At 38.5% G+C, this 23,381-nt stretch overlaps 1 protein-coding gene across 1 annotated transcript in view; it reads left to right on the plus strand.

Annotated features, from left to right (window-relative positions):
• Positions 1–4,982: 4,982 nt before the first annotated feature.
• The window catches only part of Ranbp6 (RAN binding protein 6), a 37,293-nt gene continuing 18,894 nt past the window's right edge, over positions 4,983–23,381 (plus strand). Inside the window, exon 1 of the mRNA XM_033757679.1 lies at positions 4,983–5,308. The gene's annotated coding sequence lies outside the window, so the exon portion shown is untranslated. The remainder of the gene's footprint in view (positions 5,309–23,381) is intronic.

The raw sequence follows: 23,381 nt of genomic DNA on the forward strand, positions 1-23,381 counted from the left end.
GAGTCATCTCTGCATTGAGTCATCTCTACATATCCAGCATAGAGTACCCCATTTTTCACAAAGCTGCTCCCATTCTTGAACTGGACAAAATCAGCAACAGGCAGCAGGTCTTTCTGCAGATCAGGATGACTGGAGAACAGCTTGTTGGTGACCCTGAGGCAGTTGTGGTCAGGGGGCCAGGTTCCAAGGGCAAAAAGTAGCAAGGCAGGTGGCAGAACCATTGCGCTAAATCCCCAGCCCTAAAATCTCTTCTAGTTAAGACTAGTCAATACTTTTGCAGATGAATTAACAGAAATCTCTTGTAGAATTAGAATAAAAATGAATGAAAGCTCTTTGTGAGTGTAAAAGTAAACTTTTTGTAACAAACTTGAAACCAACAAGCAAACATACATATGTTCTTGTTAAATCATTTCCATACAAGTTCTCTACATATTTAGGCCTTGTATGTCTTTCTTTATATCTTTCTAAGAAGACAAACATACAAAATCCTTTCATATCAAAAGTATATCTCTCCTACTCAGCTTTTCTAATATTTTTTTCTGTCTCCCTTATTATTTATTTATTTTTATTTGTTTGGTTTTTTGAGACAGGGTCTCACTATGTAGTTGAGACTGACCTGGAACTCATATATAGCCCAGGCTGGTCTAGAACTCACAGTGATCATCCTGCCTCAGCCTCCCAAGTGCTGGCATTACAGGTGTGTGCCACCACGCCTGGCTCTGTCTCATTTATTATTAACCTTCTATAACAAACTTCAGATGTTAAAATCTTAAAGTGTCCCTTTTATTTTCTGTTCTCAGATTGTTACATCTTAAAATTTGACTGGCTGCCTATAGAACAGTATTAACCTTGAGTTTTAATCAACAAAGTACAGAAAAGAGCGAGTTGACCCTATAATCGCAATTCAAGAATTTGCAATGCACAAGAAGTGTTTTAAGCACACCAATTAAACAATTCAAGTTGAAACAGATACATTTATCAAATCGTTAAAATTTCTAACTTGATTTTTCTTGTAAAAATCTCTTGATGTGTGGTAAAACAGTTGCAGTTTCTCTGGCTTGCAGTGTTTTTTTTTTTTTTTCTTTTCTCTCTCTCTCTATTGTATGTTTTTCAGAGTTTTTCTACCTGTTTTTAATCCATCAAAGATTTATTTTCTCATTTTAGTTCTTTCTAATCTTAGTGCAAGCCCTGTTCCATTTTCTCTGAGTCTGACCATGCTTTCCCATCTGCACCCTCCAGTGCAGTAAAGCTAAACAATTCTGTTTTGCCCCCACCTCCTTCACACCTTTGATCTTAGCAACTCAAGTGAAGGGGAAGCAGCTCAACCTCCTCCAAAGGGGAAACACTGGGATTTGCCTGCAATAATGTCACATTTTCTGAGAGAGGCAAGTTCACCTGGGGGGGGGATTTGGCAAGCAGTTGTTCTAAGACCAAAACTAAATAGTTCTCACTAGCAGCTGATTGCCACAGAACAGAAGCTTGAGCAACTCCTAGAGCACACAAGGCTCCAAGTTGTCAAAGTCTCAGGTAAAAACAAAGGGAGATAACTTTTCTTTTGTCTAGAGTTTTTTTTTTTTTTTCCTGGGGTCCAAGTCTGGCTTAGCTGAGGCCACAACCACTCACAAAGTTTCTGAGCATCTTTTGGTCTTAAGTTTACCCCATAGTGCCCTACAAAGTCTTTATCAAAATTTTGAATCATGTACTTAAGAACAGTTGGTTTAGTATTAGCATTTCCCATGACCCTTAGATATTCCCTTGCCTTGTATCACAAGACAAAGGCTGGGGTGCCAGAAAATGGCCTTATTCATTCATCAGCCTGGTTATGAGCTTCCCAGCTCTTTCAGGCCCACTCAGACTAAAGGAGAGTTTCTCATCACAAGTGTCTCTGTTTTGTCCTTTCTAAGCGTGGCCACAGATTCACAGGACTGATCCACACAAGCTCTGCAATGCTGGGAGGGCTCTTTAAGCACAAAAGCCCCCTCCTTTAGTTTTGGTGCACAGATAAGGCTACCAATGGCTTTCGTAGCTCATTCTACTCACTCTCCTAAACAAGTCACTTTCACACACACATCACACAAGAAGTTAACACATTCCCTCCCTGGGGCCCCTTTCAAAGCACAATACAAAAGCAGAACAAACGCAAAACAAACTAGGGGTTACCCAGGGAATCTCACCATTCAGACAGTTCCACTCATACACCTTCCTTCTGTTGTCTCTGTTCCAGGTTCAAGTGATTTGTTGCCTGTGAGCTGGCCTCTGAGCCCTAGAAAGGGAACCCAGGAAATCCCAGGGGTGCGCCTCTTCCCTTCCAAGGAGGCAGACAGCTGCTCCCCCGACTCAGGTGGAGCCATGTCAGTTATCCCTTTTCTTCCTGGCCAATGCAGCAAATTCCAGGAGATCAATCAAGGCCTGGGGCTTTTCTGAAAAGGAGGGTTTTGGTTCTTCCAGTTATAGAGGTCTGTGGTACTGAAGGGGATATAAATATAATGTTCTTCCCTTGACTCCTGAAGGGGCAAGAGTGGGACTGAAGGGGAAAGTTCTGAAACAGTTAATACTCCATATTCATCTTCTTTTTCTGTGGAAAAAGCCAATTTAAAATTACTGAGAAAAAATTCTAATGTGTTGATCTGGTGGAGCATGATCCCCCATGATGCTGGCAAAATGAAAAACTAAGTCACTGCGCCAACACATAAGACAAACACTTAAGACAGACAAGAACTGAGACTTATTCAGACACTTCAAATACAAGAGTTGACTTAAATGCAAATGAGCAAATTCCTACCCTTACTCCCCATCAGGAGCCTCAGGGTCAGAGGAGACATTTACCAGGTTGTCCAAACAAACTCTTACCTCTGGAGGCTTTCAGGTCTGTCTCATCTGATGGAATTTCAGCTGGGCTCTGGTGGGACTTGGCAATCCATGGCGGGGAGGGTGTCTCACTGGGGCCTCCAAATGTAAGACCACCAGGGATCTTAACCAAACATTCCGAAGAACTACTCATCAGTGATCAGTGACAGCGAGACATTGCCCCAGAGGAACCGAATAAGCTACACCCAAGAATGGTGTCAAACAGACCTTTATTAGTCTGGCCAGACGGCCTCTCCAAGCAACAACCTGAAGAGTGCCCCAAGCCCAGAGTACAAGAGGGTTTTATATGTTTGTAGGTGGGGTGGAGGCAAGCAAAATTGCAGAAGTGAAATGCAGTGGTTAGAAGAAAGGAACAGAACATATAGTTTGCACAGGATAAGGCTGACATTTCTGTGACAAAGTAGAGTTGTGGTTAATCTCTATAGGAATGTCATTTCCATGACAAAGTATAGGGCTATGGTTAATCTATACGTTATCATCTATCTCTTCTACCTGGAATGTTCACACTTGGTGTTTGTTCCTGACCATTGTCCTAAATATGTGCTGTCCTTTTCAGGACTCCGGGTCTTTCCTGCTTTCTCAAGAAGGCAAGCTTAACTTTCAGTTAAGATGGTGTCCACGCTGGCACTTTACGCCTGACAAAGATCCCTCGTAGTCTTGCAGAACCACAGCTGAGCAGGTCCCTCTGCCAACAGCTACCGAACTAAACAAAACTAGAAGACTGCCAGCCCATTTCCATTTCCTCAGCTTTGGAGGTTTGAGTGTGTACTGGGAGCAATTCTACATAATTTTTGGGAAAAAAATCATTTCACAGTTAACATTATGATTAGGCCTAGTTTGCCCACCTACAGGCCAGCTATGGCACGTCTGGGTGGAACTCTGATGGTCTACTGATGTTGTAATGCTCGAGGGCAAGACTAAACCAGTTAAAGACATCCTGCAGAGGAACAAAATCTTCATTTGCAGTTCCTCATTGTTCTTGGATTTTCACGCTGGCTGCCCTCTGAGCCACTGTTACATTTGTTATTTGATGGGAACCTGGTGCCCTCTGAATGGTCTGCTACATTTGCTACCAGTGTGCTGAGAAAAGGTGTGGCAAGCTCAGGGTCTTTCCTCTTTACTGCCCAAAGCAGCATTGATCAGGCCCAAAGCTCAGCTTCTTCTCCAAATCTCATTTTTCTATCTCTTCTGTCTAATTAATTAATTTGTCCTGTGCTATCATGGCTTACAGGAGACTAGGACTTGCTGCAGAGGTTTTAGTAACATCCCCTTTCCCTGCCTAGAGTGTGTAGCTTTGGCTTTTTGACTGTGTAGCCAGTGCTACAAAATGGAATTTTAAAAGTTAGTTGTTTTTTTTTTTTTTTTCCTTTAGAGATAAGTGGTTTCCTGAGGCCTAGGACGTGAGCAGCTTCCCCCACCCCTCCTTAGCCCAGAGGAATGAAAAGTATATCTAGACACTAACACCGGGATGGCTGGAGCCCAGTTTCCTTTCCACAAGAAAGGGGATGTTGAACTGAAAAAGGCTGGAAATGTTACAGCAAGTATGGAGATCTGCATTGTCTCTCGCTGTGCTCCCCTTCCCCTCTGTTCCTCACTGTAAAAGATCCTTGCCTACCTGTAACCTGGGAGACAATGATTTGAGGCAAATAGGCCCCTATATCTCTTCAGAGCTAGCTTTGAATAAATACTTTTTCCTTTTTCACCCAGTTATATGGCCTCCTTTGATTTGGTCAGCAGGATGCAGAGGAACCTGAAAATGTGAGCCTGAGTGACTGGTAACTAGTGTACTAGACTGCCTACTTTTGGGGAGAGGGAACATTAAACATTTTAGATAAAGATTATTTGCAAGGTATAGGAGCGCTGAAAGAAATGCAAGAAATGGAAATATAATATTTCAAGCCAAGAGAGGCTTGATCATTTTAAGTAAACAATTCAAATTATGCAAAGGCAGGCTTTTCTTGAAAGGTGAACAGTCTCAAAAGCTGTATCCAACTTGCAGCTCTTCCACTATTTTCAAAACCAGCCTCATTATGCCCCCAACCTCAGAAACACCAGGAAGCCATCTTTTATGATTTTGGTCCCAGGTCTGAAGGTCACTGATCCCAGCCAAGAGACACCAGCACAAGCTGAGATACATCCCTGCTTTAGAAGTTTGAGTTTTACCTCTGGAGGACCTCTTTTTAAAGTTTTAATAATTCTAACCACTTCTGTTCACTTCCTCAGCCCCAGGTGATATAGGGGAAAATATAACTCCCAACCTACTGGATGTCAGGTACACTGAGTTCTTGTCCCCCAAAATTGAAGAATGAATTCCAAGGAACAACAGAGGCTAAGAGTAAGAAAATTTTATTGAGAGCTCCTGAGAGGCAGGAGTGGACCTGAAAGTGGGTTGCCACTGAGGCTCCTTCTCTGAGAATGTCTTATACAGCAAAATTATGAGGTGAGTGTAAAATCAGGAGGTAAGTACGACATGGATCAAACTATAATCCATCACATAAGATTATAAATACAGACACAGCTAATATTGGTACAATAGAGAAGCAGGTTGTGAAGAGAAGGAGAGTATATGAAAAGAACAAAGGCATTTTGGGAAAGGATGGGTCTAGATCACCTGGATGACTGATGCCTAGCTGGACTTTACTGGACCAGGTGATATTAATTATGGTATAATTCCAAGTTACTGCTTCTCCCTTAGGGAGGCACTGTGGGCTTGCTTGGCCATTCCACCTTTATCTTGAGGAACCTCCAGTGACAGTTCTTATGTCTTTATTTTTTCTGCTGACTTCCTTACAGCCCAGTCTCTCCAGCACTCTATATTAATTCTGTCTAACCTAGCTGCCTATAAAACAGGGACAGTGGCTGCTTCCTGAACTTGGTATATTTATGATACTGATATAGGCTTCCCAAATGATACAGGGAAAATAATATGACTCCTAACCTGTTAGATGTCAGGTATGCTGAATTCGTGTTCCCCAGAATCAAAGAATGAATTATAAGGAACAACAAAGGTTAAGTGTAGGAAGTATTTACTAACAGGGAGATATTTTTGAGCCCAAGAGAGAGAGGAGGTAACCCTATAAGGGGTTGCTGGTGACCTCACTTCTCAGGGGAAGTTTTATAGGGCAAAAATCCTGAGGTGGGTACGATGTGAGACAAAGTTGTGATCAGCCAATAATATTACAAATACAGTACAGCTGCTTAGGTAATATCGATCCAATGGAGAAGCAAGTCACATAGCAAGTACACGTGGAAAGAACAAAATAACTTTTTTAGGAAGGAATGGATCCAGAGGTCTTGGTCACCAACCGGGTTGCCTGATGTCTATCTGGACTTCATTGAGCAGGGTATTACCACTTATCCCTTGTGGAAGTGTGTAGGCCTGGTTATTTCATCTTTACCTTGAGGCCTCACCTCCAACAGATGTGCCTGTGGCCACAGTTGTAGTGTGTTTTTCTCTCCACTGACTCCAATAAGGGCCTTGCCCTGTCTGACTGTGTATAATATTTCTGTCTGACCTAGCTGTCTGTAATAATAACTTCATGGTTTTGTTTGTTAAACCTTTTGGTTACTTAGTTACCAACCTTTAATTAAATTATCTGTTAAAGTAGCTAATGTGATTTCTGTCTGCTGTTTATATTCTCACCGATACAGTTTATATAAATCTATTTTCAGAAGTTAAATTTTTCAAATTTGCTTACTCAAATGTTTGCTCTTAGGTTACGGCAACAATCATAGATATATCTTCTAGACCACTGTGAAATAACCATAAAAGAAAATATAGCCTCTTCTAGGCAGTACTCTGTTTTGAAAATAACATTTTCAAAGTTATTCTTTGGATATTGCAAAATAAGTCCTGTAGGGAAAGGCAGCTCCTAGGCAGGGAGATGATAGTGTAAAAGCCTCCTTTAAGCTTTATTTAAAAGTAATAGGGAATCTTACTAAAAGCAGCTTTTGCTTCTACAGTTAAATTCTACACTTAAGAGAAATTAGAAAAACAAAGGTAGAAAAAGAGAGAAACCAGACCCAGAAAGGTGCCAGGTAACATAATTTCTATAAGAATTTATCAGGAAGAGTTAACAAAGCACAGAGGAAGCCCGAAACATAAAAGCCAGGGTAATCAGCCTCCCTCATCCACCTGTGACAAAATACATAAGAAACCAGGGGCAGCCACCTAAGGGCTCTTATTTAATATGTAAAAGAGATACACACATATTCCTCAGTTTAGCATCACTATTTTACTACATCAGATACACACATGTCCTCTTTACTTATTAACTCTAAGCTACCTTTCTATAAACCACCGCCCCACCCATATCCACCACAGAACAGGAATGAGTCAAATGGTCAGAAATAATGTAGATAGACATACATAGCTTAGAGCCAAAGACAGCCAGAGAGCCAATCAGCTGTGACAACTTCCAGGTGTCTGCATCTGGGATGGGGGAAGAATCACTTCTCCAAAATAAAAGGAGCCAGTGACAAGAGCCCAGGGGTATTGACCATTCTAATGCCCCTGCTCTTCCAGAGTAGCTATCTTCCCTTTCTTCATTCTTCCACATAAACTTTTTTTTTTTTTTTTAAACTCTGCCTTAATTCCTTACTGGTGCTGATAGTTAATGATCTCTGTGTCATGTCCAGGGGACAAGCACCACTGCCCTGCTGCGGGGTGTGTGGGGGGGTGCTCATACCAATAAAAAATTAGAGGGGCTGGGAATTTAGCTCAGTGGTTCTCCTACATGTGTGGCAAGCATAAGGACCTAAGACCGATCCCCAGTACAGAAAAAAAAAAAAAATTAGAGATGTAGAGTTTAAAGGCAAGGAAGACATTTTATTGGAAAGGGAGAAAAAGGCAAGCTAGCCACCCTGAACAAACTAGAGAAGTGGGCTCCAGAAAGATGGTAAGACACAAAGACCCTTGGTCTTCAGGCCTTTTTATTAGTATGGCAGAAAGACTGTCCCCTTTCTAGTGTGTTACAACTTGATTGACCATTTTAGGCCTACGGTCTTGCCCTAGGAAACATTACCTATATGCAAATTTCTACATGAACTTTATGTTGTTTTATTTTGTCTTCTCAGGAGAATTTATGGGTTTGTTAAGAGGACTTTACATAAAAGGTTAACAATTAGGTAAACAGAAACAGTATAATTTCTTTCACTGGGGAAGGATGGTTAGGCTAACTTGATTAGGGCACCATCCTGGCTTATCAGTTTTTTCTTCTCTTGTTAATTGCTTCTTCAATAGTTTGAAATCTTTCTGGTCCAGATTAGCCAGAAAGCTCAATGAGGCCTTTCCCTGTTTACAGACCCAGTTTCCCTATGCTGGTAGCTGCATGTTCTTTTCTCTCAGTATGTATATTTTAGAAGATCCTTTTTTGTGGGAGGGGGTATGGGGGCTCGAACTCAGGACCTTGCACTTGCAAGGCAGGTGGCAGCACCACTGAGCTAAATCCCTGGCAGGGAGTATATTTTAAAATGAAACATATAGATAACAGCTTGATCATGTTTGAGGAAGTGTCCATGTACACAAGAGTGATTTTAGCCCAGAAAATTTTCTCAGGTCCAAAATTTTCACTCTACTCTTCACTGTATTCTTTTAGTCACAAAGCATTTCTCTTCTACTTAATAGGAGCAGAAAAGTCCAAATCAAGTATGATTAAAGGAAATAAAGGAAGGAAAAGTAGAATATTATATAAAGATGAGTCATATAGGAAAAAATAAGATTTTAATGTTTGGGTATTTCAACACATTTGCTTCCAGGTTATCTGACACTGAAAGCCTTGTACTTCACCTGTATTTGAACTACTTTAATGATTATAAATTCACACAACTGAGAGTAATGTGAATGATTTTTATTGATGTGCAAGTGAATTCTGTCTAGTTGATAATTTATGTCCTTATCCCTACCAGCTAATTTTGTTTCATTTGTCAATTCATTTCAGTATTCCTCAGTGCCTATATATGCACATGTATGGGTTTTATTTGAAATAGTTGTTCCTTGCTTTCTTGGACCAGTTTACTGTAATGACTCACGTTTACATTATATCCTACTTTTCCTGCCTTATATAATTATAGCCATGTCTTTGTTCTCATTGTCCCAGATTAAAGCCTCTGAAAGATGATACTTTCTAAAACCAGGCTGTTCTGGTTTGTCAGATTCTCTACAGAATTGCAACTCTGGTTATTTGTTTGTTTATTTATTTGTTTTGTCTTGTTTTCTTGGGTTTTTTTGTTTGTTTTGTTTTTCTAATTCTCCTCCCCATCTCATCTCCAACCCCATTTATTTCCTGGCTATAATATGACAGATGCCAATATTGCATGGCCTTGTATCACATTTTCTGGAAGGTGGCTCTGTCTAGGAGGAAACTTTAGGAGGATAGGAAGTTATGGTAATAGAACAAATCTACTACAAGAAGAGGAGCAAAGATCTGCGGGGGATTGAATGGAGAGTAAAAACAGCCTATTATGATAAGGGTTAGTTATTTAGATGTAAACAAAGAAGTCTAGTGGAAAAAGGAATAATTCACAGGCAGAACACAGGGATAGTATATCATAGTATGAAAAGGTCAAAATGTAGAAATTTTCTAGTTACAGAATTATCTGGTATTTCCTCTGTCTACATCCAAACTAAACACAGAAGTTACATAATTTGATACCCTTCTGTAAAAGCAAAGTTTTTATTTCATGGCTCCCATGCTTTAGAAATTCAGAAGAAATAAGGCTGAAGTACCAAATTACAGCACTATTTCATTCACGAATGGAAATTTCAGTTAAATATCTGCTGCTGTGGAATGGATTTCCTCCTTTTTCTTTGCTACCTTGAATTTTAAAAATTTGAGTTGTGACTAAACATATGAAGCACTTGGGACTATGATAGGCAGAACAGTGTACTGAGGCCCACTTTAATCTTAACTCCAGGTTTCATAAGGACCACCTCAGAGGTCCTTGAAATTTACACAGCACCTGAAATTAAATTGAAGTATCCAGCAACCTCACTAGTTGCTAAACAATAAAAATCTGAGCACTCTGACTTGAGGAAAAAGAAATCCAAAGTCCTACTAATGATAAGGTCTATTAATTAGTCTGATTGTAATTATTTCCAATTTTATGTCTATGCTTTTAAAAGAGGTTCTGAGCCTATAGTACATTCATCATGTCTTGCATTTTATGATTACATGAAACATTGTATTAAAATTTACTAAACATCTATTTACATGGATGAAAATTAATCTTGACAATTCACACAATTTACAAAAGTTCATTCCATATAGATTGTAACTCTAATATAACAGCTAAAACTATGAAGCTAAACTATGAAAACTAAATGTTAAAGCTCAAGGGCCAGGGTTGTAGCTCAGTAGCACCATGCCTGCCTGGCAAACACAAGGTCCTGAGTTCAATTCCTGATACTGGAAAAAAAATATTAAAGCTCAAACCATAAAGAAGAAAACATAGGTGAACCTTGTTGCAGTCTAAGCAGAGATTTCTTAGAACAAAAGAGACACTAACAATAAAAATTATTCTTAATAGATCATTTGGGGAAAATCTCAAAATCAGTCTCAGTTGAATCCTGCCAGAGTGGAGTCTTCTCTAATAGCTTTTAACATTCTACTCTTGTTTTGAATTTCTAAAATCTTGGCTATTAAAATCTTGCCTTGGTGTAGTTTTTTTTTTTTTTTTTTTTTTTTTTTTTTTTTTTATAATCATGGCTAATTGGAGTTCTATATGCCACACTTACCTGTTTGTCAAATTCTTTTTCCCTTCTTGGGAAGTTTTCTCCATTACTTCTGTGACCAGGTTTGTTTTTTTTTTTTTTTTTTTTTTTTTTTTTTTAATCATGGCTAATTGGAGTTCTATATGCCACACTTACCTGTTTGTCAAATTCTTTTTCCCTTCTTGGGAAGTTTTCTCCATTACTTCTGTGACCAGGTTTGTTTATTTCATTGAGCTATCTCCTGCTTTTCATTGACTCCAAACAATCTTATGTTATTCTTCTTTGCATCATCTAGCACCTGTTGTATTGATTTTTCATAGTCCCTATTTTTCAGATATCTTTCTTTTCATGATTTCTATTTCCAATCCTGTCTTCTATACCTGATATTCTGTCCTCACGTTGGCTCATTCTGTTGCATGTACTTTTGATGGAACTTTTAATCTCCAGGCTGTCTGAATTTGTTTTATGGATTCAATTTCTGTCTTTGGTTGGGTATTCATGGTTCCCATCATTTTCCTAAGCTCCTCTTTTTTTTTTTTTATCTGTATCTGCTCTACAGTTACTAAGCATGTCTTTAATTATGTTCACATCTCTGTAGTTATCTGACAAACTATATCTGATTTGATTTTTTCTAGAGCTTTATTCATCTGCTTTGTTACTGATGTTGTTACCATTTCAAAGAGTCCGGGTAGGTGGGTTTTGGATTGTTCTGCCTCATTGCCCCCTGGTTTTGCCTTAGGTGAGCTGGAAGTTTTGGGTTGCATTTTGCTTAAGCGTCTTCTCTCTTTCTCCCTCCCTGTCTGTCTCTTATTTAGTTTAATTCTGGGGTTGATGCTTACAAATTGCTTATGGCAAGTTGCTTTATTGATAGTTATTAAGAACCCATAGGAAATAATTACTTCTCAGAGATGTCTTCCAGGTGTAGCTCTCTTTTGAGTTTTGAGTCTGTTGCAAGACCCTACCTCTTCAATTTACTGGGAATGAGAAGTTGTTGCCTATTTGGTCTACCCCCTCCCCCGGTTCTTTGGTACTGGTATAAAGTATTAGTTATGACCCTTCAGTGATCTCAGTCTTGGCATACCAGGAAGAAAAACTTATTAAAACAATTATGTCACTTTGGCTAACGCAGTATAATTAGTAATAACAATAGCATCAAACAAAGCCTAGAAAATGACAAACTGGTAGCTTCTAATTTGCCATTTTTAACCATATGAACTAGATTTGTGGTTATATAACAAAATCTAAAAGAAACCCAAAAATTATATACAGTAAATATGCCCTCAGTATGACAGTTTTAACCTCAGGGAAAAAATTTAAAAGGGTATAAGGGAAAAAACAGAGAAACAGAAGAAGAGAAAGAGATTAGAAGCAAGGCTGGAGGACAAAGGAAGATTACACCAACTTGGGGAACTGGTGAAGAGGAGGACAAGATAGAAGGAAGAAATAAAAACATGAACAGAACAACAACAGAAGAAAAACTAGAAACAGTGTTCACTCTCACATAAAAAAAATCAAACAATCAAGAAAGAAGAAAATGAAACAAAACAGAAACAAGAAAAGAAAAAGATGTAAAAATGTCCACTTCAAGGCTTGTTGCTACTGTCACTGGTAGACAAAAGTGGGCAGACAGAATCCAGATCTATGTTGATTAATCCTAACAAGCGAGCTGTGTATTTATGGCAGGTTAGTGGATAATCCCAGCAAGCCTGCACCTATAATTTTGCTGAAGTTCAGGCTGGTTTCTGGTTGAGTCTGGAAGCCAAATTTTTCAGCCTGCAACACTCCATGTGCCTCCTACTGGCTTGAACTTGGCTCCTTTACTTCCTGTCAACTTGTACTCAGTTCTGCCTCAACCTGATTGAGCCAGCCTACAGCTTCTCTTGAGTTCTGAGCTCAGTTGGCTCCTCTCCAGGATGGCTACTGGTCAATTGCCCTCTCCTGGGAGATGTCTGAACCTAAATAACCCACCACTGCTGTCCACTGTTTTTAGTGCTCCGTTCCACTGATGCATTTTTCCCAGGAGTGGAGAATCTTGAGACACTCTTCAAACTGATCATCAAGCCAAGAAGTGGTTATTGGTATTGTGAAAGCTGAAAACATTTAAGAGAAATACCTGGTGGGGGGGGTCTGGTCATCCTAGGTAACTGGTTTTGACCATAAGTGACATTTTTAGTGGTCACGATTTTAATGACACAGCCATAACTGAGGATTTGATCTTATAATAAGCCTTGTCTTTGAAGGTTCTGTTAGCTATTTCATCAGTCTTAAAAACAAATCTGAGGGCCAGGGATTTAGCTCAGTGGTTCTGGTGCTTGCCTCGCAAGTGTAAGGTCCTGAGTTCAATCCCCAGTACCAAAACAAACAAAAAAACTGATCAGAAACAAAAGAAAAGGAGAGAAAGTTATTTCACATTGTCACAAAGTGTTGTCTTGAAGCTAAGGCATATTCTATGGGTACATTGAATGATGTCATTCAGTTAATACTGTTTGTTTCCCTAGGGAATAGGGAAAGCTAATGTAACACAGATACAAATTTAAGGCTATAGTTTTAAAGCTGAAGTCAGGATATGAATATATGTAAGGTAGAATTTGCCTGACATGAGCCTTTGTTGACTGGATTTACCTTTTAGGGGTATATTATTTAAGAATTTTAGTTCTGAACAATAGAATTCTCTCTAGCTAGTTTAAACCAAAAAGGCAGAAAGAATGACAAAGGGGAAGGGGCTTGTTTAAGTATAACTGGTAGATCACAGACTTCCTAGAGGATCAGAGGTCAGACTATAAGACTAAACACTCAAAGATAATACACAGACATAGTTTGGGTGGAAGGATATTATAGACAACTAAGGTAGGTAGAAATATTAAAGGAAGTCAGATAGGGGCTGGGTCCTTGAGAGGGTCAGGACAAAGGTAAAAGCACATCACAATTGTGACCAGAGACACATCTGTTGGAGACCACGCCTAAAGATGAAGATAAAATGACCAGGCCTACATCCTTCCTCAAAAGATAAACACTAATGAAGTCAGTCACTCCAGTAGGTGACCAAAATCTCCATCCAGACCCATCATTTCCTAGAAAAAGTCTTTGTTCTTTCCATGAACCCTTGTTACATGACTTGTTTCCCCATTGGATCACTATTACCTAAGAGACTATACTTGTAACCTTATTGGTTAATCATAGCTATAACCCATGTAGTACTCACATGGGTTTTGCCCTATAAAACTTCCCCATAAAGTGGGATCCCCAGCTACCCATTTGGATCTACTACTGCCTCCCATGAGCTATCTTCTCAATAAATATTTTTCTACTCTTAACCTCTGTTGTTCCTAGAATTCACTCTTTGGTTTTACAGAACATGAACTCAGTGTATCAGACATCTAACAGGTTGGGAGATATAATCTTTTCATATTTCATCTCCTGTATCGGGGAGCTTTTGTAAGTACCTCACTGTCACTGCCATTTAGCATCTATGATACATAGGAAGTCCTGCTCTTTGTGGCTATCTCATACTCCTTTTTGACAAATCTAAGCCTCATGTAGACACATATGACCAATGAAATACAGGTCATTTATTTAACCCTTGCTGTAAGGGAATACTACTATGTAAGTTTTCTAGTTTTTATATACTGGTGTGGTAGAAAAATTAATAAATTGGGAGAGACTATTTGATATTGTGACCGTGCATAATAAGTACCCATTATAAATTGTATTGAGGTGAAGAAAAAACAGGAACCAATGTTTCACATCAGGAACTGGAAGACAGAGGTAAAACACATTCTTAGCAGGACTGAAACACAGGTATGCTACAGATCTGGAAGGTGAGAGGGTCACCCTCACTAAGCCTCCTGACTCTGTCTCCTTGTCAAGACAGCTGACCACCCACAGGACTAATGTATGTTGAAATGGTTCATAAGTACAAGGCAGTCTCTGAGAAGGTAAGAGTTTCTGTGAAACGATTTCTTCTGTCCCTGTGAAGTGACTGATCCATGGTTTGAGACTCACGTCTTTGGTTTACATCCTTATTATTTCCAGAAAGTATAAACTTTCTATAGCTGTCTGTGATTAACACGCAAATGTGGTCAACTTTAAGATCCTTTTCTCTAAGCCACCCCTTTACTTTAAAATAGGTATTCTCTTACTTGTGACTGAAAGCATTGTAGCAGATAGATACCATTCTTAAGCCATTAAATAACACTGTATTAAAAGAGAGACTTGAATGGTAGAGTGGAAACTGCTGTGCCATCCTGACCCATTTCCAGGAATAGAATATAATTCTCCAAACGGTTGTAAATGCTACTAGCCAACAGATATCAGCTGTCATCCTTTTTCATTCCTTGACTATACACATCTGCCTCAACCACACTCATGTTCCCTTCCCTGGAAGCAGCCCATAATGAAGGAGGGTATAAGCACCAGACTGCTTTTCCCCTACTTGGGACAACTCTTAATAGCTATGCCAGTATCAGAGCTCTTTGTAGGGTCAGATGAGGCTTTGTTGTGACTGCATTACAACTCATCTCCTCCTGCCCAGTCCTGTCTCCTTTTCCAAATTGGATTCCAACAGTATGTCCTAATATAGTTCGCATGTCAGTCTCCATTTCAGTTTGCATCCTAAAAACTCCACCTGATACATAGTATTTGTTATGATTAGGTTCAGGGACAGGAGGTCAACAACTAAATAATGATTTAAATAGACAAATTTATTCCTCCCAAGCCAAAGTGTGTATCAGAGATACAGAGATGGGATGGTTGGTGCACAGTGGTATGGCTTAAAGACAGATTCTCTGTACTATCTTGCTCCACTGTGTAAATCTGCTCTCATTGTCCAAGATCACATCTACATTTTTAACAGGATGGAGGAAGGAGCAGAAAAAGGAAGAAACAAACAGCACAGTTGTGCTTTTTCTTAAAGATTGTCACATGAGTTAAGGGAGCCCGTCACATTCCTGTTAAAATTTCAGACATTTACTATGTCTTCCATTGTTTTAATGTTCTTGGCCATGTGATAGATCATAATTGGTCCTGCTTTGATCTTCTCTTTGAACTTTTGCTTACTAGGATAATTCTTCCTTTAGTGTCCATCCAGTCTATGTAAGCCAAATTCCTGTTTCTTATGATTGCTTCTGTTCCCAGTTTCATACCTACCCTTAAATTGAACACCTCTTCAAGTCCTTTCAGGGACCTTCAGGAAATTTCCATCTGCCACCACGGGCAGATCAAGAAAGCTGAACTCACACTCATACTATCTGCAGTGAGGCCCTGCCACAAAGATCTTTCTTAAGGCTGTTTGCAGGTGAACAGACAAGCACCCTCTGAAACTGCAAATGTAAAATGAGGCAAATCCCTCCACCCTGGGTATTCCCATTCTGGCCAAAGCTCAAAGAGGAGGAGACTAAGCCACTTGATCCTCACCCCTCACTCTCCTCAGTCTGTTTTCTCTCCTCTCCATGACCCTCTGGAGCCAAAAGATCACATTCTGTTTCAACTAAGTCATATCTTCCTCCTTCCTGACTCCAACCTTTGGTTAAACCATAATAGTATACAGGATGTGGGAAAAAATATTTCATTTATCAGTGAGATAAAGACTGCATTACTAATTGGGTTATAGGTATTCTTTGGCTTAGAAAAAATACATTGCATTTCTATTAATAAATTATTTCTTTTTTTAAGAGCATAGAGTTATACTGTTATACTTACAGCAAGTTGTGATTCCTACTTGTGCTTGTAAAACTAAAAATAGAAAATGTTAACTAAAATGTTAGCTTATAAAAAGTAAAAAAGAATTTGCTGACTACTAAGAAGCATCAATTTAAAAGTGTTTTCTCTTATGGTTAGAACATAAATGGAGGCATTCATAGATAGAAAAGTTTTTCTGTTAACCCTTTCAAAAATATTATATCTCATAGACATGCATTTATGATAATCTGGGAAATTTTTCTTTTGTCAGTAGATGTAAAGCCAATTCCTTAAAACATATCTTCAAGTGAACCATAGTTAATAAAAAAACTAGTATTCTCTTTTGAAAGACATGAAGAATATTTAAAAAGATAATAGAAAGAAAAGCTTTTTATTGCCCCTTATACCTAAAAATACTAAAGAGAGTCTCTTGTCTTTCCTGATAGACCCAATTCTTTGATTCTTTATATCCCATTACCTCAAATTTACACAACTGTCAACAAAAGGTCAGGAAAGTTTAAGTTTCATAAAAACTGGCTTTTAGAGCTGATAGAAAAATGGTGCAAAATATTTTCTTAATGTAAACAATTGAAGATTAACATGACTCATAGTTCACTTTCTTCCAGTTTATTCATTTCCTGTTTCCTACAATCTCTTCTACAGCAATATTAACGCTTCCTTTTCATTAATTCTGTGGGCTTGATGTGTATTTCCACAAACCTGACTCTGATCCACAGAAATTCAGCCCTTTGAGCATTCTTTTATGTATATGTTAATTTTTAATGAAAAATTTCAACTTTATGCAAAAGCAGAGATTGTATAAGGATCCCCCATTTACCTATCCCCTTTATTTAACAGTTGTCATACATCATCTTCTGTACTACTACTCACTTGTTTGCTACCACCTTCTTTCTCAGATTCTTTCGAAGTGAATTCTTTCATCTGTAAGCGTACGTTGTCTTTGCCGGTATAATCAGCTCTGTATTACAGTGATTCCATTGTTCTCTATGCGACTGATTACTGGTTACTATTCTGGAGTTCTGTCTTCTGCTCCCGCCCCCCACCCCTAGTACTAGGGATTAGACCATGGGCCTAAGGTGTTAGACAAGTTCTCTGCCATTGAGCTGGGATTCCAGGACACTCACTGTGCATGCCACCTTGTGTCTTCCACTTCTGAACTTGCCACTTGCTTCTCATCATGGCTGCACCAGGATGGAATTCAGTGCATGTGAAGTATATTTGCATACAAAAGCTCAGGGAATAACATAGACAAGAGAAATGATAACACACCTGCCCATCTGTATATTGAAGAAAAATCCAGCCTTTTTTTTTTTGGCACCGGGGATCGAACTTGGGTCCTTGCGCTTGCGAGGCAGGCGGTGACACCACTGAGCTAAATCCCCATCCCCCACAAACTTGTGTAGAATAAATGCTCAGGGAATTCGTTGGCTGACAAGTTCTTAAAACCCTGCGTTTTTATGTTACCTACTTCTTTAAAATAGTAAAACCCATTGTCAATTATATTTTATATACTAAGCCATGACATCTTAGTTAATGGATTTGCATTTTATCTGCTAATTTTAACTTTCACTTAAGATTTAAGACGATTGTAAAGTTCTGTGACCACATCACCACCATCATTCTTCCAGCTTCTCTGAAGTAATTTGTATTCCTATTCGACTACATTCCTCTTCTTTACTCTTAAGGCAATAGCACCACCCTATGGCAGGATTTAAAATATTGCCTCACACTGATACATGAAACGTTTTAGAGTTAACATTCCACATTACTCTTTAGCAGACTGCTAACATTTTGGATCCTTTTCTCAGTTTAATGTTTTCAAATATATAAAATACACAGAATTACATAGGAAGCCAATTATATAGAAATGCCGTTGTAGCCAGGTGATGATAGATTCCAGCTCTATAATAGGAGATCAGAAACATGAAATTACGATTCTTTCAACAGCTCTTCTCTGGTATTCTGATAATTAAGAATCATTATTCCAAGTGAGTTTGCATATAAGCTACAGGATGGTTTGGGCTTCATTTCACTTCTATGAATATTTATATGTTGTATAAAAAGTGAAAGGTTACTAGAGACAGAAAAGGCTATGCAGTAAAAGCTTTTTGCAGCATAAAAAGTATTGGGTTTGTATCAAAGTTCCTTAAATACTTGAACTTTTGATACTCTTGCTAAAAAGAAAAGATAGATTCCACATGCTCCACAGAAGGTGGTCTTGAGGCCTTCCAGGGCTTACCTGGAATGTTTTAATGAGGCCTAGCTGGACCATTAATGTTATTTGACACTAATGGTTACATTCTGCTCCAGAGGTTTAAGAATTCTCTTAAGCACAAATTGAAGTAGCTCGAGTGTCCGCAAGAAGGCACTGTGAGGACTGTCTTGCCCGTCCTGTGAGGAAAGCTATTGGACTGCAAGCACTGGAATGGAGGACTCAAGGAAAAGGTTAGGAGAGCAGAAAGGAAGACAGTTAACGTCTCAGATTTTAGGTTTTAGGTTCGGTACAAACCCAATATTTTTATGCTGCAGACAGCGTTTATTAAGTAGACACTTTCCTTCTGTCTCCAGTAACCTTTCAGTTTTTATAAAACAAATATTCATAGAAATGAAGCCCAAACCATTCTGTAGTTTATATGCAAACTCACTTGAAATAACGATTCCTAGTTACAAGAATACCAGAGAAGAATGGTGTTGAAGGGATCGTAATTGCATGTTCCTGGTCTCCTAAAACAATATTAATGGCTTGCCATACATTTCAGGCTGTACCATCTACTGGGGACACAGGAGGATTGTGCTTCCCAGCTTTCGTGTAGGAGGTGGGGATCGGTGCTAGCCAATACCTGCCAACAGGAATGCCATGAATTTCTTCTGGGCCAAGCATTTCATTGTCAGTGCCCTTCAGCGTTCTCTTTCCCTTTGACGTAGGGACAAACAACATTCACAATAGTAGTTATTCTGTCTACCTGGGACTCTGAATATATGTACGGGCAGAGTCCCACTGCTGACCCATAAATGAACCATGTAACATGATTTAAAAATAAATTTCAGTTGAAGCCACACATATTCAGGGATTATTCATTACTGTAGCATAACCTAATAAACCACCAAACCTGTTTAAATGCATTGAGAACCTGGAGAGGTCACATAGCAAGGACATCTAGTCTCAGCATGTTTTCAGAATCCAAGCCTGGAGCCAGGTGTGGTAGCACATACCTATTACCCCAGCACTCACTTGGGAGTCTGAAGCAGAAGAATCCCAAGTTCATGGCCAAACTGGGATACACAGTGAGACCCTGTCTCAAAAAGAAAAAAGAATCCAGGACTACCCAATGTTATTTTATCGTGGTGTTCCTTATAATACATCTCAGAACTCCTGATATGTTTTAAAATGAAAATTAATTGGGTGAATTAATATTTAGTCACTCATTCCATAAATATGTATTGTCATTAAAATCACGTACCATGTACCAAACCTCATGGATCTTACATTGTAGTAAAAGAGGTAAATAATAAATATGAATAAATTATATACTTAGAATATTAGAAGATCAGGGTTAACAAAAACACAAAGCAGAGATGGTGGATATGTATTGGTTAGAGTGGATTATATAAAGATTAAAGTTTGAATGAGCAATCAGGCCCATACCAGATGTGCAGCTCCCCCTCCACATAAGGAAGCAGGCTCACAGCAGGGGTGCAACACACATCCTTGACATGGGCCAGACTGTCCACCGACTCCAAGCCAGCTCTACATTTGCTTCCTTTTGGCATGAGGCAGCAGAGGTAAACCAAGCTGATGCTGGATGAGGACAAAAGCTGAAGAGAGATGGGAGCAACCAGACCCTGTGACTCTAGTCATTAGGTCCAATAGCCTGCTTGAATCCCTGTCCTGTGGTCTGCAGCCAGCAGAGCCAAGGCTGATTGGGCTTCACATCTACCAATGGGAGCGAACACATGCCTTGGCTTGGATGGTAACCACAATCTAGAGTAAGGGCCATGGAGCCTCTGGTACAGGGAGGGCACCTCAAACATTCATCGGCCCTAAAGTTAGGCAGAGAAAATTAAGAGAGGCTGGATGCTAAGACTGTAGATCTTGGAAAGAAACCAATTATTGAAAATACAAGATTATTTTTGGCTCAGTCTTTTTTTGATTTTTCCATTTCTTAATATTTTTATCTTTCCTTAATCAGGTTTCTCTGTTTGGTGGGTTGGATTTCTCTCTCTCTCTCTCTCTCTCTCTCTCTCTCTCTCTCTGTTCCTCTCTTTCAGTTTCTTTGTTTTCCTTTTTGCTCCTTTCAACTTTTTTTTCTCTTCCTTATTTCCCTATTTTGCTGTTTATCTTTTCTCTTTTTTTTCTTGTTATTTGCTGTGACTGTTCTCTAACAGTATTGATTTCCTTTTACTCCTCAATATGACCCCCTCTTACTTTTCTCTCCTTTTCATTGATTAATTCTTAAAGTTTGCTTTTTTTCATTCTTTGATTCCCCACCCTGTCTTCCTACTAAGCTTTATAAATCTCTAGATGGCTAGTTCCCTTTACACTATTGCTGTTGATACTGTTCTATTGTTAGTAGAGGTATAGTTGTTCCATTTAGTAGACATTTACTGTAGGAAAATATTTGGGGTGTCTTAGAGTTCATACTCTAGTGGTAGATTTCTTTCTAGGGTGCCACACTATAATTCTTTAGGGTTTGTCAATATTGTTTGTATTTAACACTATAATTGATGCTAACTGTATTACTATAGCCAAGGTGACACAGCTCTTACTATTAATTGGTTTTCTTGGAATGCCAGTATTTGGATTGCCTTGGGTTCATTAACAATACTGTGGCCCATTCCTAGAAACTGGATACTGGGGCAAATATGATGAAACATACTATCCAAAGAAAATGGAGGTGGTTGAGTCCTGGAACAGAGGCAAAAGCCAATAGATAGCCATGCCCAGGACCATTGAAAAGTAGACATTAACTAAAGGGGGATGCATACTAGGAACAAAGATTTTGCACTAAAAGCAACTCACAAGACTCAACACAAAACAAATAAAAAAAATAGAAACATCAGTTTGACAAGCTAATACAATAGCTCCAAAATCTTCCAAACCCTTCAAAGCTGATCCATGGTACATTGAAAGGAAGAAAACCAAAAGCCACAACCCATTTTATTCCAAATTTTCTCAGAAGAGATAACAAAACAGACCAATAAGATATTTGGCAAGCTTATAGATTATATAAGTAGACAGATATTAGAACAAATAAATGAACAAATAAATGATCAGCAAGTCTATAAAAGACACTAATAAAAAGCTACCTAGGATAACAAATAATGCAAAATATGCATGACCAGAACAGAAAAGAATTAAGTCCATTAAAAAGCTCCAAATATTCTATCCCTGGCACATAAATAAATTAATTAATTAATAAAAAAGCTCCAAATAGAAATTCAAGACATTAAAAATTATATCAAAAGTAGGGGTCACAGAAGTGATCAATGTGAAGTCAGAATGTCCGAATGACAAGACAGGACTGTTGGCAGTGATCAGTGAGAGATATCTTTTAAAAACCAAGAGAACCTGAAAAAAAATGAATGCAACAACTATATAATGCAAAGGAGACTAATCTAAGATTAATTTGAATTAATGAAAAATCAGAAGATAGCATAAATGGTATGAAAAACATGTTTACTTGAATAACTGCAGAAAACTGTCCAAGTAAGGAAAAAATTTAACATACAGATAAGTGAGGCATATAGAACCCCTAATAGCCAAGATGAAAAAAGAACCTCTTGATCTGGGGATTTAGCTCAGTGGTTCTGCCACCTGCCTTGCAAGCACAAGGTCCCCAGATCAATCCCTGGTACCAGAAAAAAAGAAAAGAAAAGAAAACTTCTCCATGGCACATCATGAAAGTGCCAGGAATTAGCAGAAGAACAGAATCTTAAAAAGCAGACGAAAGCAACAAATCACTTATAAAGGTAAACCCACTAGAATAACTGCAGACTTTTTTTTTCTTTTTTCTTTTCCTTCATACTGGTTACAGAAGACTTTTCAACCCAAACCTTAAAGGCCAGGAAAGCTTGGGGTGAAGTGTTTCAAGCCATAAAAGAAAATTTCTAAGCCATGCTGATATATCCTGAAAAAGTATCATTCAAAATTGGTGTTTTCAAAATAAAGTATTTTCATGGTAAAGAGTACCTAAAGAAATTCATGACCACCAAACCAGCACTACAATAAATTCTGAAGGCTAGCCAAAAAAAAGACAGTGATGGTAACAATGACAAAAGTACAATGAATATACTGGGTGGGGTGAACAATTAAGTAGAATGAAACATAGAGAATAAGCAACAGGAAAATCAGTTAATAACTCAATGTGAATGGTGTCAATTCCCCAGTCAAAAGACAGACTGGCAGAATGGGTCAAAAAACACAATCTGACAGGATGCTATATATGAGAAATACATTTCACACAAAAAGAAACTCATAGACTACAAATTGAAGGGTGGAAAACTGGATTCCATATAACAGTAACCTGAAAAAAAAAAAGAAAGCAGGTATAGCTGTGATATATTCAGACAAAGTAGAATTCAGGCCAAAACTCAACAAAAAAGGAGGCAAGGTCACTTCAAATCAGTTAAGGGAATAATGCAACAGGAAAAGATAACAATTATTAGTATATATGTATCTAAAAGGGCATGCTCAACTTCAAAAACAAATTCTCCTTGGACCTAAAAGACCAGATAAATATAAACACAATTATACTGGAGGACCTCAATATCACAAATAGATGAACTAGACAAAAAAATATATCAACAAAGAAACATTAAAGTTGAATCATATCTTCAAACAAATGGACTTAACAGGTAGCTATAGAGTGTTCCACTGAACAGAACACACATTCTTCTCAGCAGCACATTGAGCTTTCTCTAACATAGACCACATATTAACCAATAAATCAAGCTTAAGTAAATGTAAAAGAATTGAAATTATACTATGCATATTATCAGGTGATAGTGCAATGAAGTTAGAAATCAATGACAAAAAAGCAGATACTATGAAAATGCATGGCAACTAACTAATGCACTCTTAAGGGGTTACAGAAGAAATCATGGA

Source organism: Fukomys damarensis, unplaced genomic scaffold (genome assembly GCF_012274545.1).
Source record: "Fukomys damarensis isolate Sample0158 unplaced genomic scaffold, DMR_v1.0_HiC HiC_scaffold_31, whole genome shotgun sequence".
Classification (NCBI taxonomy): domain Eukaryota; kingdom Metazoa; phylum Chordata; class Mammalia; order Rodentia; family Bathyergidae; genus Fukomys; species Fukomys damarensis.